This window comes from Zonotrichia leucophrys, chromosome 9 (genome assembly GCF_028769735.1).
Source record: "Zonotrichia leucophrys gambelii isolate GWCS_2022_RI chromosome 9, RI_Zleu_2.0, whole genome shotgun sequence".
In the NCBI taxonomy this organism is placed as follows: domain Eukaryota; kingdom Metazoa; phylum Chordata; class Aves; order Passeriformes; family Passerellidae; genus Zonotrichia; species Zonotrichia leucophrys.
The window spans coordinates 20,956,476-20,972,578 of record NC_088179.1 but is presented as its reverse complement, the minus strand read 5'-3'; the positions used below and the strand labels follow the sequence as shown (position 1 = coordinate 20,972,578).

General features: G+C 48.4%; 1 protein-coding gene across 4 annotated transcripts in view; it reads right to left on the bottom strand.

The window, feature by feature from the left end:
* PLD1 (phospholipase D1) overlaps positions 1 to 16,103 on the bottom strand; it is a 73,868-nt gene that overhangs the window by 49,057 nt on the left and 8,708 nt on the right. For 2 of the 4 annotated variants that reach the window (XM_064721586.1, XM_064721589.1), the window contains exon 1: positions 13,530 to 13,670. The gene's annotated coding sequence lies outside the window, so the exon portion shown is untranslated. Of the gene's footprint in view, positions 1 to 11,630; positions 11,647 to 13,529; positions 13,671 to 15,708; positions 15,899 to 16,103 lie in introns of those variants that run through there. The other 2 variants (XM_064721587.1, XM_064721588.1) reach the window with 2 other exon arrangements.

Sequence of the window (16,103 nt, the reverse complement as noted above, 5' to 3'; positions counted from 1 at the left end):
GGGCAGAGTTTCCATGTGGTCACTCTCTGCATTCCCATGGGCAAGCTGAGGAATGCCTGGGCTAATCTGCAACAGGCTGGGTGTAAACAGGCACCAGACATGGACATCCAGGATTTTAGGCAGGCTGCACCAAGAAGGCCCTGTCTGTCCAGTGCCACTCACTGCTCACACTGCTGACAGACTAGAGAAGGGAATTACGAACCTCTGACACGCAACTCAAGCAATACCAGCAAATCGCAGCAGACTGCAAATAACAGGATAAAACTTCTGAGAAATAAGTGCTGCATTTTAGCATTCAGCTGTTGCTGAATTTATTTTCTATTAAAGATAGAAAATAAGCAGCATGTTTTTTAAAGGAAAATAAACCCAAACAACCAAAGAGAAAAACCAGGATCTGACTGAGTCAAGAACCGGCAATCCGAACAAACGCAAAACCTGTGCCAAGATGAACAAACAGGACTGTTGCCTGTGAGCCAGGAAGGAAGAGATGATGCAGAACACAGGAGAACTCAGGCCTAAAGCATTTGACCTGTGAGAACAGTGTCAATACTGAGAGAAGGCAGAGAAATGTCACAGCAGACTGCAACCCTACAGAAGGTTGCTGTGAGCAGGGTGGACAAGGGAGAAGTGCTCTGAATTAGAATCACAGAACGGTTTAGGTTGGAAAGGACCTTAAAGGTCATCCAGTTCTAACCCCCAGCCACAGGCAGGGACATCTTCCATTATCCCAGGTTCTTCCAAGCCCCTTCCAACCTGGCCTTGAACATTTCCAGAGATGGGGCATCCACAGCTTCTCTGGGCAACCAATGACTCAGCACCCTCAAAGGCAGGAATTTGTTCCTAATATCTAATTTAAACCTACTCTCTTTTAGTTTAACTGCTGAGATTAGGGATAAAGCCCTATCTAATGGCAAAGGCAGGCACTGCCTGAGGAGGGATTTGCAGAGCCCCCAGGGCTTGCAGGAGGCAGGGGAACAGTTGCACCCCAAACCTGGAGTGGCAGCCTGTGTTTGAACAGGGGGAAGGTGCTGCTCCAGCTTCATCCGGCTCAAAGTCTGCCTGGGCAAAGGCAGCAAGAGGGAAAACACAATGAAAAGACTCAGCAGTAAAGGAAAACCTTGGAAAGAATGAACAGACAAGGAAACAAAAGGAGATGATTAAAAACTGGAAGATTTTTACATACTATAAACCCTATAAACCCTATAAATACAGCTGGCACTGCCTTTTGTCCAGCCCAATCTCATATCAATTACTTCCTCTTGAAGCACCACTTAAGCTCTCTGCCTTCTGTCCCAGACTGTCCCCACAGCACACAGGCCCCAAACCTCTTGAACTAATAAAATATATGCACTGGAAATAGTGACTTCACCAAGAATCAGCCAAGATTTCAACTGCAGGGACAATGACTAAAAAATCAGAAATTAACTATATTAATCCCTGACCCCTTGTGAATATATTGCAAACCCGTAGCTCCATCCTGCAACTTTGCAAGCCCAATATCTACTTGCTCTTTGCCATTTTGGTTATGCTTTAACCCCAAGTTATTATTTCAGGGATCATATGACCATCTCAGCCTTCACTAAAGAAAAATTTTTTCTACTTGTTGCACAGGACAACAAAAGCACAGCTTTAAAGGCATGGAAACTGGAAGGCAGAAAATACATATTTTTGTAAATATTCATGAACAGTTCTGTGTTTGAAGACACTGACGTCCTGATGTGAAAATGTATGCAGCTGGTAATAGCACAGACTACCTAAAACATGGTCAGCCTAAGTTTATTCTGTATCATGGCAGATCAGAAACAAGCTCAGACAATCACAGTTCCTTAATGATGTTCTGATGCTGAAAAGTACCACAAAGAGCTATGAAACCCAGAAAAATTTAATTTGGAAAAAATGGTAAGCAGAGAAGAGAAAATACATCCAGGAAAAACAGACATTTCCTGCTAATGCCTCCCAGGGTTTGGTGCTCTGTATCAACTCTTATCCCTACGGTGAGAAACACTATAATCCCTGAAAATGATCTCATTGCTGTTCTCATGACATCTCTCCCAGTACAGTGACCTTTTGGCAAGGGCTGTGACAAGTGACCTCTGTTCCCATACTTGGTTTTGTCCTGCAGGCAGCGCCCACGGTGGAACACACAAAAACCTCCCAGGCTGCCTGGAGCAGAACAGACAGGCTCAGGCCAAAGCAGGGCAGTGAAATGGGGTCAATAAACAGAAAACAAACAAACAAACAAAAAAACAAAGAATCAAAGCATGAATTCTCTCTCTCCTCCTGCTGCTGCCAGGAGCCTGGGTGCAATAGGGGCACCAAGAGCCCAAATGAAATTCCAAGGAATTCCCATGCACCATGCCCTCAACAGCTTTTTGCTCTGTCTAGTGGTAGTGACTCTCTTGCATGTAAATATTTCCTAATTCATCCCATTTTAAACCTCAAATTATCTTTGGACCACTCTGTGTTGGAGAAATACTCTCACCTGATAAAAGCCACTTCTGAGGAGTTATTTGCCTCCCCCAGGAGAAGCTGGGCTTGTCAGCACCCCAGATTTATGCCCTGGCACACCTTCCTTCTACAGCCCTGGGCAGGGGTCAGCCCTCCACTTCCACAGTTAGGAAGTGTCCCTGTGCTCAGGATCCCTGCCAGCACCTGCAAAGAGCATCCTGCTTTTCCAGCCCAGGAAAAATCCCCATACTCACACCAAGCAAAACAGACACACTGATTTTATCTTCCCCTCAATATTTAATAAAAAAACCAGGGCTCTTGCAGGTAGCATGCTACATTCCCTAACCATGAAACTAAAAGACAATAGGGTTGAAAAATGCTCAGCAATGCCTTAATCCTGTTCTTCAGTTCAGTACATGGAAAACACACAGCCAGAGGAGCCAACAGCCAGCAACAGCAAATGCAGACGCCTCCTGAAAATCTGCCCTCCTGGATGCTCATACTGCAGGGGCAGTGCAAAAGGATTAGGGTTTGTTTTTTAAAACATACAAAACAGCCCTTGAATAAGAACCAAAGCATTGCTCCTACCCTGGAAAGATCTGGAGCTAGAGAAGTTAAAAACCCAGATCAACAATAGACACATTGAAACATCATCCAGACCTAATTTGCTTATCTTTAGCCCAATCCTGATAAAACCAAAACATTTTAAAATACTGTTTCCAAAACAATTATCCCCACAAAGTGCCCACATTTAATAGCAACACCTCTAAAAGCAGGAACCAATTAGAGCTTCCTGCAGCACAGTTCCCTGGCTCTGCCTTATTGATTTCCACAGTCCTTGCCACGTGAGGTTTATTGCCAAGCCACCAGCCTGCCCACAGGAGCAGCAGAGTCACAGGAACCCACACAGCCTGTTTGTAACAGGGCACAGGATGCTTCAAGGCTGGAAACAGCAGGTTCATCTTTGGAAGTGCCTGCTGCACTATCCACAATGGGCAGAGCCTGTTCTGCCCCTGGACAGGGCTCTGCAGCATCCATCCCACATTTCTCCCACTTGTAGGAGCACAGGACAGAAAAGCCAGGCAGGTTAAGGGAAAGGATGAGGTAAGGCACTGGTGACTAACCCACAGCTTCAGCCAGAAAGCCCCTCCATGCTGGTTTGTCCCCACACCCAGGCCCAGCCCAAGTGTCAGGCGCCTCCCAAGGACTCGTTTCATTTGCTTTTCAGAACAGTAGAGGGAAAACACAAACATCCTCGGATGGGCAGCACCTGATCTCATGCTGATGTACTGACTGCTCTGGCTCCATCTCCCCCTGCCCAGCAGCACCATCCCTGCTCCCTGGGCTGCCACAGGAAGTGCAGCCTCCCCAGGAAGCCAATCATTAGGTATTTATTGGTAATTAAGGCTGGCCCTGCACATATTAATTCATCACCTTGTTTGGATTCCTCAGGCACGGACAAGAGTGTTTAAGCACAGCACTCACACCTTGGGCTGTGCATCCTTCAGGGATCACCACCAGCCCTGCATTCCCTGATGTGGCCCATGGGAAACACCTTGCAGCCCTAAACCCAGGAGCAGTGCACATAACAGCCCCCAAAACCAGGACAGGGGATGCCCAGAGCCTCTGGAACCTGGTTACTCACCCCCAGAGACAAACCAGCACTATAGCTGCAGGCAGGCAAAGGGAGCCAGGTGACAGCACCTTGGGGATCAGCTCCATCTCAGCATCCCCAAACCACACATCCAAGATGCAACAGTGGTCAATAGAGTCCTGGGCTGATGGAAAAGAGGGGATTGGAAAACTGCCTGCTGCAAACAGCAAACAGCAGGAAGGCAAAAGCATACAGCACTTCTGAGTGCTGATAGACACACAGAGTTTGGCACAAGACAGAGCTCACAAAAGCTTTATATAAAATCCTAAAAGCAAGGAGCTAGCCAAAGTGATGGTGCAATGCACAGGACTATTAGAGTGGCCATCTCCATGAAATCAGGGATAACAGCGACCACCACAGTGCTCACAGGATGGTACTCATGGCTGCAGCTCTTATCTACAGCTGAACACACCACACAAATACAGCAGGTATTTTTGGTACCTAAATGTATAGGTATCTACAGGCTGATGTCCTGTACATCACCCAACAGTACTGTGGTATCTCCCAGTGCCACGTGTGCTCCAGCAAGTGCCACCTGCCAAGCCACATTTCCGCAGGGAATTCCGGCAGCTCGGAGACAAGCGGGCATGCTGGCAGGCAGCCCAACACCTCCCTCCCTCCCACAGTGGGTTAGGTGGCAGCTGATAAATGCAAACACAGACCTTCACATATCTCCTACCAGCCAAGCCAATTCCAGGGAAAGCACTGCAGCCTGTGCTCGGGAGGGATTCAGTGACTGCAACAGGATCTCAGCCCTGCACGGGCACCGGCCCCTGGCAGCAGCTCTGGATCGCAGCAAAGAGCACAGGTACGTGTCAGGAGGTCAATGTCCCCGCTCCTGCTGCCACCCTGCTGCTGATTGAACTGTTCTCATTAAGGGGGAACATGACTTTTCTTTTTCCTTCTGCTTTTTTCCATAGGAAACCACAGACACGTGATTTTGATGACCTTTTTTGTGACCTGCTCAAAGAAACGAGGAATTTCTGTGGGTATCACAGCAACAAGGAGTAGCAGATTTAGACCGTACATTTTTATTAATAGTTTTGTTAAAAGTTTAGCACTTTAATAAAATGTTGTTTCTATTGTCTTGACTTTTGGGAGTTTGTTTGCCCTAATGGAACTTTTAAAATCGTTTCCATTTAAGAAAAACCAAACAGTTGGCAGGAGCAGAGGGCCATGATGGAGGAGGAAAGCAACCCTCCCACTAAACAGTCCTGCTGTTCGTGTGGTCCCCACTACAGCACAGAACTCCAATGTTCCCACGTGAGCAGCCAAGTCCAACTCCAACTCCCTCCCCTGCCTGGGGAGTGCAAGGCACAGGCTCATCTCCCAGGGTGGCTTCCCCAAAACACCACCAGCTTTGAGGACAACCACTGCTGGGTGACCACCACAGTTTTACTGATGTTTCTGTCCCTCTTGGAGGCAGCTCCAAGTGCAGGGTGCAGGGCTGGGACCCACATGCAGGTCCACACAGGTGCCAGCCCACACTGATCCTTCCTGGCAGCATTAATGAACCCTGTGACTGCTCAGGCTGAACATGAAGCTGTGCCAAGCTTTCGCTGGCTGTGCACACACTGCCAGAAACCAAAGCACGGGATCACCTCTGGTAAATTGGTGTGAGAGGAACTGCAACACCTTGGGGTCACCAGGCTGTCCCAGCAAGGGGATGTCCCAGCTCCTCTCTGCTCCTCAGCCAGAATCCTGCTGCTTCCCCAGCCCAAACAGGGCCCTGCACCACCCTGAAAGCACTGTCACTGTCAGGCTGGAGCCACAAGGGCAAAGCCCCATGATGTGGTGCAGACCCCAAAACGCTCCTGTACTCCTGCCTGCAACCCTGGGTTCTGCTTCCAAACTGAAGCTCCCCAGTGATTTTTAATGTTTTATTTAGCAACGCTTTTAAATGTGTTTGATGCATTCTGGCTGATAAGCTCCACAAGAATTTGATGTCTCTGTCCTCATTTGACTTCAGTTATTTTCCAGTCTACTCTTAAAGCTGCAGTGCTCAGTGGCTCCCACCATTGGGCTGGGACACCCAGCACTAAAAGGCTGTTGTACAATCAGGCATCATTCCCAAAAAACAAAAACAGCAGGTGACAGAGGTGACAACAGGAGGGTGCATGTGTGCTCCTGATCCATGTTTCCAAGAACAGCTGCTTTTCCTCAGCTCAGCCAGCACCAACATGAGCAGACATCAGCCCTCAGCCTCCCTTTCACACCCAGAAATCCCCAAACACTTCTTCAGTGGATTTAGAGTAACACCAAGGTCTGGCAAGAACTGCAATTTCCTTCTCTGTGGCCAGCTAAGAAAAATATTTGTGAATGTTGTTTACAAGAAGAAAACAGTTGGCTTGGGGAAGTCCCAGAGGTAACTGTAAGAGAATTACACCAAGCTCAGAGGGCAAAGGTGATGCTGTCCCCAGGACTTCACAGAGAGCTCCAGGTGGCTTTGCAAACCAGCCATGGACACCCTACATGGGAACATAACAGCACCAAGGAAACAAGACTCAAGCCAGTGAAAAGTTAATTTTTCTATACCTTGAAGTGTTTGATTCATCATCAGAATTAAGGATGAGTAATTACAGTAATTGGGTTCTGATTTCTCAAACAATTCTGGAATGATGGCTGAGGTTTCAAACGGAGATCAAATCCAGGCAAATTTAATAAGAAATTGTCTGTTATGAAGCACTAACTTGCAGGAACAGAATAGCTCCCTTATGTTTCTTTCTTAAATACAACTAAACACCTGCAAATATATGCAAAATATCTCATTTACATACATTGACAATACTGACAGCTTGCTGAATGCAGAACAAAATAGATGCTGTGGACAAATTTTTTTTAACCACTTTCCTAGAGGGGAGAAACAATGCCTTGATCAAGCCTGCACAGGAGAACAGTGATGGCAGGCAGGGAAAGATGAGGCTCATCTCAGAGCTCAAATCAAGCCTCAGCTGCCTCCTCTCTCCCACCCAGACCTCCAGCATCTTACAAGCAACACAGGTGTCTAGCCAAGGCAGACACTCTGCAGTTCATTCTCCTTTTGTTTAAACTCCTTTACAGTATTTTTCCCACAAATTCCTAGAGGAAATCAGAGCATTAATATTATGACCTACAAGCTTAACCCTCCAGACCTCAGCACACAATGAGGCAAAAATTAAAGACTATTTTTCTTTCAGCTGCCATGACCTTCTGGAGCAGCACTGCCCAGAAAAGTGTTTGCAGAGAGTTTTCTGCATGTACAAAAAAAAAAAAAATTCTGTTCAGCAGGAAGAAACGCAATAGTTTTGGGAGAGAAGTAAAAAAGGCTAAACAGGCTCAGACAGCAGTTCCCATCTTGCCAGATCTTTCTCCTGGTGAACAAAATGGCTCACTTGCCATAACTGCTGCCAAAACTCTGCAGGATCAGGTCTAACCACAGAGATTTCAAAGCCACCATGAGTCATCTACTATTCTTTCTTGGTAAGACTTAACACTGGGTGGGACACACACACACAAAAAAAATCAATTTGCAGGAAACCTCAGTCATGGAAAAATATACTTCAGAACATCTCACAGGGACTACATAAATAGCAAAAGAGAAATGAGAAAACAAAGTACTTCTTTCTGAAAAGACTATGATGCACTGCCTGCTCTATAAATGGTTTCAGCAGCCTTTCACTGTGACAGAAGAAGGACAGCTGAGCTTCCTAGAAGACCCCAGCAGCCACCAGGGCTTCCCAGTGCACCCAAGAGAACCACAAGTAAGGCAGATTTGAGTTCTTCATGTGAAGTCAACTGCATCTTGTCACTGCATCTCACTTGAACTGAAAGGGAAAATATAAATGCAAACCACCCAATCGTTCCACTCTTGTGTGCCACATGCAAAGCTGGTTGGGAGTCAGAACAGTTTTTAAATAAATAAATAAATAAAACCCAACAGCAGGGTTGGCTTTAGCCAGGTACTGAGGTACAGTTATGAGGTCCTGCCATGGCCACAACACCTCAGCTACTGAAAGTGTTGAAAGGTGCAATTAATTACTCTTGCTGGTTTATTTTCCCCCTGCCTGAGGGCTTCCTGGAGGCTTCAAGCAGGAGTCAGCCCAGCTGATGGTGAGAGAAGTTCATCTGACTCAAGGCAGTGCAGTGAGCTCTGTGCTCACCAGTGGGTGTTTTCTGGGTGGGACAGAGACAGGCAGGAAGAACAAGAAATGAGTATTTCTGATTAATAAAATCCTGCCAGCAGTCTGGCTGGTAGAATGGGAGAAGTTTCTAGGAAATGGTTCAGCGATGAGTGGTGAGGAAGAGCCCCAGGACACAGCACTGGCAGATCCTGGAGGGGAAAAAGAAGCAGGTTCTTGCATGGCCAGGCAACCAGAAACTGCAACTGGCTCTGAATCAGCCACTTGCACAGGCTGGGACAGAGGCTGTCAGAGCCCTGCTCTGTGGGACATTGTCTGCCTGGCACTGCCTTTTGTCTCTGTGCTCTGCAACACTTGCCCAGAGAAGAGAGGACCCTCTGTGCCAGGACCACCTCCCCAGCCCTGGGGAAGAAGATGCAAAGTGCCCCCAGCTCACTGGGTGTTTATCAGTAGGTTTATCTTATCTCTACCAAAAAAGAGCCCTCATGGGGGGCTGCACACGAGGGCTCACTGCACCAGCAGAAAGAAAAACGTAAAACAGGAATCAGGCCCACTCACAGCCCGACCTGGAAAACGCAATCCAGGAAATGCACTTGAATTCTTTCTTCACCAGCAGGTGCAAGCCAGGAAAATAGATCTCAACACCATGAATATTCAGAATACTTGCTGCTGTCAGTAAAGTGTGCACAGGACTCCCCCACCCAGACAGAAAAGTCTCCTTCTGCCAAGTAAATCTGCCAATACTGATCAGGTTTCTTATCCTCAGCCCTGCAGCTCCTCTCCCAGAGAAACTTTCCATGGGTGAACAGTGGAGGACTGCTCTTTACTGAAAAACGTGCACTCCACCACTATTCACCTTTTTATTACAGCCTTTCTCCCTAAATACTGAGTTCCTTAGGACAGTAGATCATTTATTTTAGCTATTCGTCCTCTGCCACAGAAAACAGGATAGAGGAGGAAGGGACAATGTTATGGCACTAAGGTAACTAATGCAAACTGGCTACTTTGCTGTCAGATCCTACTGGAGCTGCAGCACCATTTGATTTGATGGAGCCCAACACGGTTCACCCTGTGTCGCCAGGGAGCAAAAGGGAAGATTTAAGGGCAAACAAATCACAGAAAACCAAAGAGTATGAACACCACACACAGCCAACACCAGTTTCAGGGCAGACCTGGCACAGATGGGCACACCCTGAGTGCCAGGGTTTATTCCCACCCAGCCCTATGCTCAAACACTTTTACTGGCATCCAAGCAAGCACAGGAGCCCAGTAAGACTATGTCAGGTAATTACCTTGATATTAAAACCCCACATTTTGTTTTGGCAACAAGCCCTGGGCAGGCTCTCACCCTTGCTGACCTGATACCATACTCACTGCAGCAGCAGCAGATCCTCTGGCACTTGCCCCATCCCCTTTCCCTGACCCATTTTCAGCAAGATTGCCCTGACCTGCATCTATTTAGACCTGTGCAAGCCACAAGTGTTTTTAAATAGAAGGTTTGATTCTCTGAGACAAAACTGGCCTCCCTTCTGGGGTGTGTGTCTCCCTCTCTGCCTGGTGCCACCCCAGCTCCTTTGGGATCCAGCTCTCCAGTGTGGGAGCAGCAGCCACCAGACGGCTTCTCCCCCTCTCCCCACACCAGCAGATGGGTGCCTGGGGGCTGGAGCTGTCTGACAGACACAAGCCCCACTCCCACTTTGTTATGTAAACCCCCAGGTTTCGGTGTAGATCTGCTTGAAGGATCCAGAAATCACTAAATGCCACCACAGCGTGTGGGCACGGGGAGCGAGGGATGTGCAAAGTGCTCGGGGCAGTGGTGATGGCACACGATGCTCCCACTGCTACTGCATGGAAACAGAGAAAACTCTGAATTCTAAAGTAAAAAATATGTATAAATATAAAATTAATGATCTTCAAAACCACACTTCACTCCTGTTTGTACCCCCCTGCAAAGGAGGCAGGGTAAGGGGGAGTGTCCCTCACAAGGACCATGATGCCACCCGGGTCACCCTGTGTCAGGCAGGTGAGGGAGCAACATGGCAAATATTTTGTAAAGAAAACCTGGCAAATGGAGCTTTTTCCATCAGTCCCTTCACAACTTTCTGCCTTCCAGGGTGTCTGCACACACAGAGCTGGTATGTACATGTATCAGATGATCACAAGTCCATGGAAGTGAGGGACAGGGCAGGTGCACCTGGCTAAATATCAGTTAGAAACTTATTTTTGTATCTAAAACAAACAATAAATTGAATTGATACTATATATCTATCTCTATCCTGCAGCTCAGCAGAGCTGAATCTGGCCCTGCATAGGTGGGTGCAGAGAAGCCAGGCTGCACACACATCCCACCTCTCAGAGGGCAGAAGAAGCACAGCAAGCAGTACCTAAATATGGACGGGAAAAGCACTTATTTTGGCAAAAAAAAAAAAAAAAAACAAACCAAAAAAGGCTGGCCAAGGTTTTGAGAAGGGAAAGAAAAAAAGACAAAGCCACAACTCCTGTCAGGCAAATGATCATGACCAAATCTCAGTCCCTGCAGGAGCTCCCAGGGTACAGGGCATGTGAGAGCAAGTTGAAAACACATCATCAAATAATTGCCAGTCAGACAATAGGAGGAAAAGGCATGTAGAGGTTTGCTCTCACCCTCCTCCTTCCTCACCCTTAGCCAAGACCAGGTGCCGACACTCCAGAAGAAAATCAAATTGCTTTTTCAGCTCTGCTATACACAGATTTAGGGCCACCAGCCAACATTAATTCTCACTAAAGCACTACTTTTATTATTATTTATTATTATTTTAAATAATTTGCTGCAAAATAGCTGTTCCAAAATGAAATTAAGGAACCACCTGTTTGCAGCAAAGGCATCAGAAAGGTGCTGCTCCTCACAGACCATGATGCAAAACTCCAGCAATTTCAGCCCCTGAGTCTCCCCTTTGATGTATTCACAGGGTACAGACAGAGAAGATAAAACTACAAGCCTCTATGAACATTAGCAGCTGATATATTCCTTATTATGCCATTTAAAGGAATAATACTTGTGGTAGTGCCAGCATTTAAGTGCATTCCCCTGAAATTTCTTTCCCTGAAGGTTTGATAAACTGATTTAAATCCATTTTCAGAGAAGGAATAACTGTAAAACCCAGGTTCAGCTGGCTGAAATTTCACTTAATCATGTAAGAGATTTCTCAAATCACTGCTGGAGATAGAACCCACTCCCTTAAAACATTTCTCCTTCACCATAGACACACCTGCAGTCTAAAGAGCACTTCCTAATTTACAGGAATAACAATGTCATAATGGCACAACCCTTTACACTTTGTTACTATAAAGAGTCATAAAAATGTCTAGGAGAGCCATGAGATTATAGCCTGCTTTGTGAAAGATTAATTTCACCAGCAACAATCACCTACCTAGCACTTATAATTTCATTCACACATGTGAAACAGCATCTTCAGCAGTTCAAGGAGCATGCAATTCTGATAGCAGCACACTGGTATCAGCTGTGAGAGCTCAGGAGACACCTGTCAACAACAGCATTTTCTGGGGGGAGTTCAAGCCTCTCAAAATAAGAAGAGCATCATGGCCTCCAGGAAAATTGAAGTTATTGAATCTTTTCTAGGAAGACCAGAGCCTCAACACTAATTTTCAATAATCCTGAAAAGGATGATGTGATATATATCAAGAAAAAAACTAAAAATGCAAATGAGTATGTAAGTGAACCCCTTCAATCTTATCTACTTAGGAAAGTAAAATCTTGGCAAAACCCAATTCAATCACTGTACCTCTCAATAAAATTTAATTCAATCAGCTGAAGCACAGTCCACAGCAATCTCTGTAAATTTTAACAGGTCTTTTCAGAGGGATTCTGACCTTGGCCCTGTCCCACGGGGAGCTCTGACCAAGCCTGAGGGAAGGGCAGATCCAGGGCCCAGAATCCCACCAAGTAAGCCTGGCACCAAGATGGGCAATAGGGACACCGTGGGATGTCACCCACGTGCTGCACCCCAGGCCTGGGAGAGGCCAGACACACCTTCCCACTGCAGAAAATCTGATTTTATAGGCCTGGTGCTACCTCATGGCAGAAGGACACGAGGAAGGGCCTCTTTCAGCTGCAGGCAAGGGCAGGTGCACAGGGAGAACTTTGGGGGGAACTCTGCAGCAACCCCCTGAGCCAGGATCAGGGATCCCAGCATCGCTGGGGAGTGCTCAGCATCACAGGGGAGCAGTGACCCTGAGGAAGGGGAACCCACAGACTCAAACTCAGAGCTTTCCAACTTCTGGCTAAGCTGGGCAGGATTTGGCCATGAGACCCAAGTCACAGGGCTAACCCTCCTGTGAGCATCATGAGGTGGCTGGAAATTGAGTTCCCTGGTTACCTGCGAGCCTCTGGCATGAGCTCACGCTTCTCAAATGGTAGAGACAGCACGGGAGGGAAAACACGAATTCTTGAGCGATTAAAGACACTCGAAAGAGAGCTCCCACCCCTCGCAGCTCGAAACACAACACCGTAGGCAAACAGGGAGCTTTTGTCCCAGCAGCCACACCGGCCTCGCCGTGACATCCACACTTAGCACCTTCCACCAGTGCCAAAGCAGCAGAGCTTCATCCCCCCAGTCCAACTGCGGGTGCCTGTCCCCAGACAGTCTCACTGGAGCGGCACCGTGCAGATTTACTGAAAGGAGGGATGCGGGGAGCACCAGACCCGGGCACACAATGGGCATTGTCCTTCTGTGTGCAGAGAGCCTGCTCAGCCCGGGGACCGCTTCCAAAGCCAACGGAGCTGCACTGACTTGAACCACGGTACAGCTCGGACCAGAGGCACCTTGGGGCTGAAGATTTCTAGAGAGCATCACGCCAAAGAAAGAAAACCAGCAACAGGCAGAAAAGGCTTTCACTGCAAGAAACCCACCCAGCAGCTCGGCAGAACGGGTTGTGTCAGCACCTTTAGTAACTCAGGGCTTTCCCATGACCCAAGAACCGCGGGTGCGGAAGGGACGTGGCAGGGTCACGGCTCCACCAGTGCCGGGGACACTGGAGTTCACCACATCGCAGAGCTTCCCAAATCCGCGGTCCTGCCCTGACACAGCGCAGACCGCAGCGACCCAAACCCATCCATTTCACTGCACAAAAAACGCGTAAACCATCCCGAGTGCGTCCGACAGACGACAAACACCTTCCCGCAACAAACTCTGCCCAGCAAAGAGCCCGGGCAAAGCATTCACTTGAAAACAGACGCTGAAATCACCGCAGTGCCTCGGACCGGGCGCCCGCTCCGGGGCAGCCCCGCGGCCGCGCCCGCCCGCACCCACCTCCGGCCCCCGCGGCCGCGGGTGCCCCATGGTGCCGTCAGAACCAGCCGGGTGCCGTCAGAGCCTGCCGGGTGCCGTCCCTCTCGCGGGGCACCAGCAGCCAGAGAAGCCGCCCCGAACAGCCCAAGGAACCTCCTCACATCGGCCCCGCCCGCTGGGCTCCTGGGCGCGCTGCCCAGGCCCGGCCCCCGGGCCCGCCCCGCGCCCCGCGCCCGCCTCCTCTGAGGGCACCGCGGCCCTCCCGGACCGGGACACGGCCCAGAGGGAGGGACGGGCACTCCCGCTCCGCCCCGACTGGGTGTGAAGAGCCCAGGGAGGCGCCGAGTGAGCTAAAGGGAGTAACTCGTTTGTTTCATCCCAACTTTGCCGCGTGTGGAGGGGATGCGAGGTTACTGCGCGTTCCGAGTGCCCCTTCCACAGGGAGCGCGGTTCTCCCCTTCGTGGCCGGACACTCCAGGAGGGAAAAGCCAAGGTTCCCCACCGTCACCGAGAAACTGCGTTTGGCCAGGGAAACAGATTGAAAAAGCCTGTACAAATTAACAATTATTAATTGCACATGCGATTTTTAATTTTTTTTTTAGCGTAAGACAGCCCAGTAATTACAGTCCGGTGGTGTTTGGATCCGAGCTGTCCTCCCCTACACACGCTGCATTTACCGTGTTACTTCCATTATGCCCTTTTTAATATGCAAGGAGCGGTTTTTAGCGAGAGAGAAAATTTTTGCGCTCGCAGAAGCATTGAACTGACATGCGGATAAGCGAAATTCCCAGCAGGTTCCAGCTCTAAGCCAGCCCTGAGTGCTGGTGAAACGCCCAAAATCTGTCTGCAGCACTGCAGCTCTCACTGCTGTGGCTGCACAGAGAGATCTTGGTGATTTCTTTCAGCAAACTCAGTGATCCCACTTCTACATCTACAGCAAGACTTCAGCATGGTTATTAGGAGATTTTTCTTCCGTAAATTGTTCTAATTTTTATTTCTTTAAATCACGAAGAACTGAATGACAGTTCTTAAATGTGGATGAGATAAATAACCCAACTTTGAGGACTGCTGGCTCAGAAGCAGCCTCTGTCTCCTACTCTGGCAGAATAATATTGAGGCATCACATTCTCCACCAGAGCAGCCCCTGCCTTGTTTATGGGCACACCTGTAACACAGTGGCTCAGCTCGTTTACTCTGGGTTTACTGTGACTTGGCTTACCAACACCTTAACACAACAGAGTGAGTGATGTGCTTCACGCCTAAAATCAAACTTAGAAATCTAAGGTGGGTTCCCAATGGTATTGCAACACAGCTTCCTTCAGCTCATGGGGCTGGGCTCACACACTGCCCCATTGGGCATCTGTGCAGAGCTTTGAGTCTGGGTGGCTCAGCAGTGCTGGCTGCACTGAGCAAGGAAAAAGGACAAACATTTGTGGCACTCAGTGTCAGGAGAGAACAAAGCAAGAGAGGAGGATGGTGTGGAACACTTCAAGGCAATGGGAAACATTCGAAGTTGCCCTATATCACTGCCATTTCCACCCCCAAGAGAGGGCAGAGCCATGTTCCAGACAAGCACATAACCCCACACTGCAGAGAGGTTTCATCCTAAATGTATGGAATAGGAGTGAGTGGAGATACAGCACGGGGAGCATCCCTCAGGGCACTCACCTGCCCAGGATGCCCAATCTCTGCCATCTCTCTGGACACACCTCTGTAAACCCCCAGCTCCCTGGGTTAGGAGTCCAGCAGGCTGCAGGGACCTCTGCCCCCTCCCATCTCTGCACACCTCTCCATGTGTGTTGATGCAGAGCAGGGACATCAGACACAGAGAAACACAACTTTCTCTGCAGACAAACCCCTCCCCTCCTGCCCAGAGTTAATTTCAGTGCTCATCCCCTATGTGACTGGCTGATTTCTGGCAAATCTTTCCAAATCCATAAACCTTAGCTCACTTAATGTGTATTTAATCTCCCTGCTATAGGTTTATGTTGGCAGTGAGCAGGGCTAGACCAGAAGCAGAAGAGAGCAGCCAGTGTAGGTGAGCATTTTGGCCTCTGCTTTTCACAATTCCCCCCTCTGCAGCACCACAACAGAGCAGAAGCACCACTGTCTGTGCCCATGTCCCATTAGTGGTTTTCTACACTTCCCAGAACCTTCCCTGTCCCAGAGGCAATTCATTAAATGGATACTTGGCACATACCCTCAAAAATATCTTGAGCTCTGAGAGGCACAGTATTATCTGTCAGGAGTTTCTTTGGTTCTCTCCCACCTGCTTTTCATTCTTCAGGAACTTCCACACATCCCTCAGAGGATGCCTGGTGTCGTCACAGGGGTGTGAAGTGTTCTTATTTAAGATGAGGCTGACAGTCAGGGATTGAGGCTGCTGCAGTCTGTAAAACCAAGGTGCTCATATTAGCAATCTTTTTATTATTATTATTTACTTGTACTTCATATTTTTTCCTTCTGTCTAAAACTTTTCACTTCCATGCCCAATAAGGTGGCCAAAAGTGCAAGAGACATCTGCAGAAGGGCTGTTGGTGAACTAAAAGCTTTTGCTGCTGCACACCAAACCCAATACACCAGCTGAAAGATAAT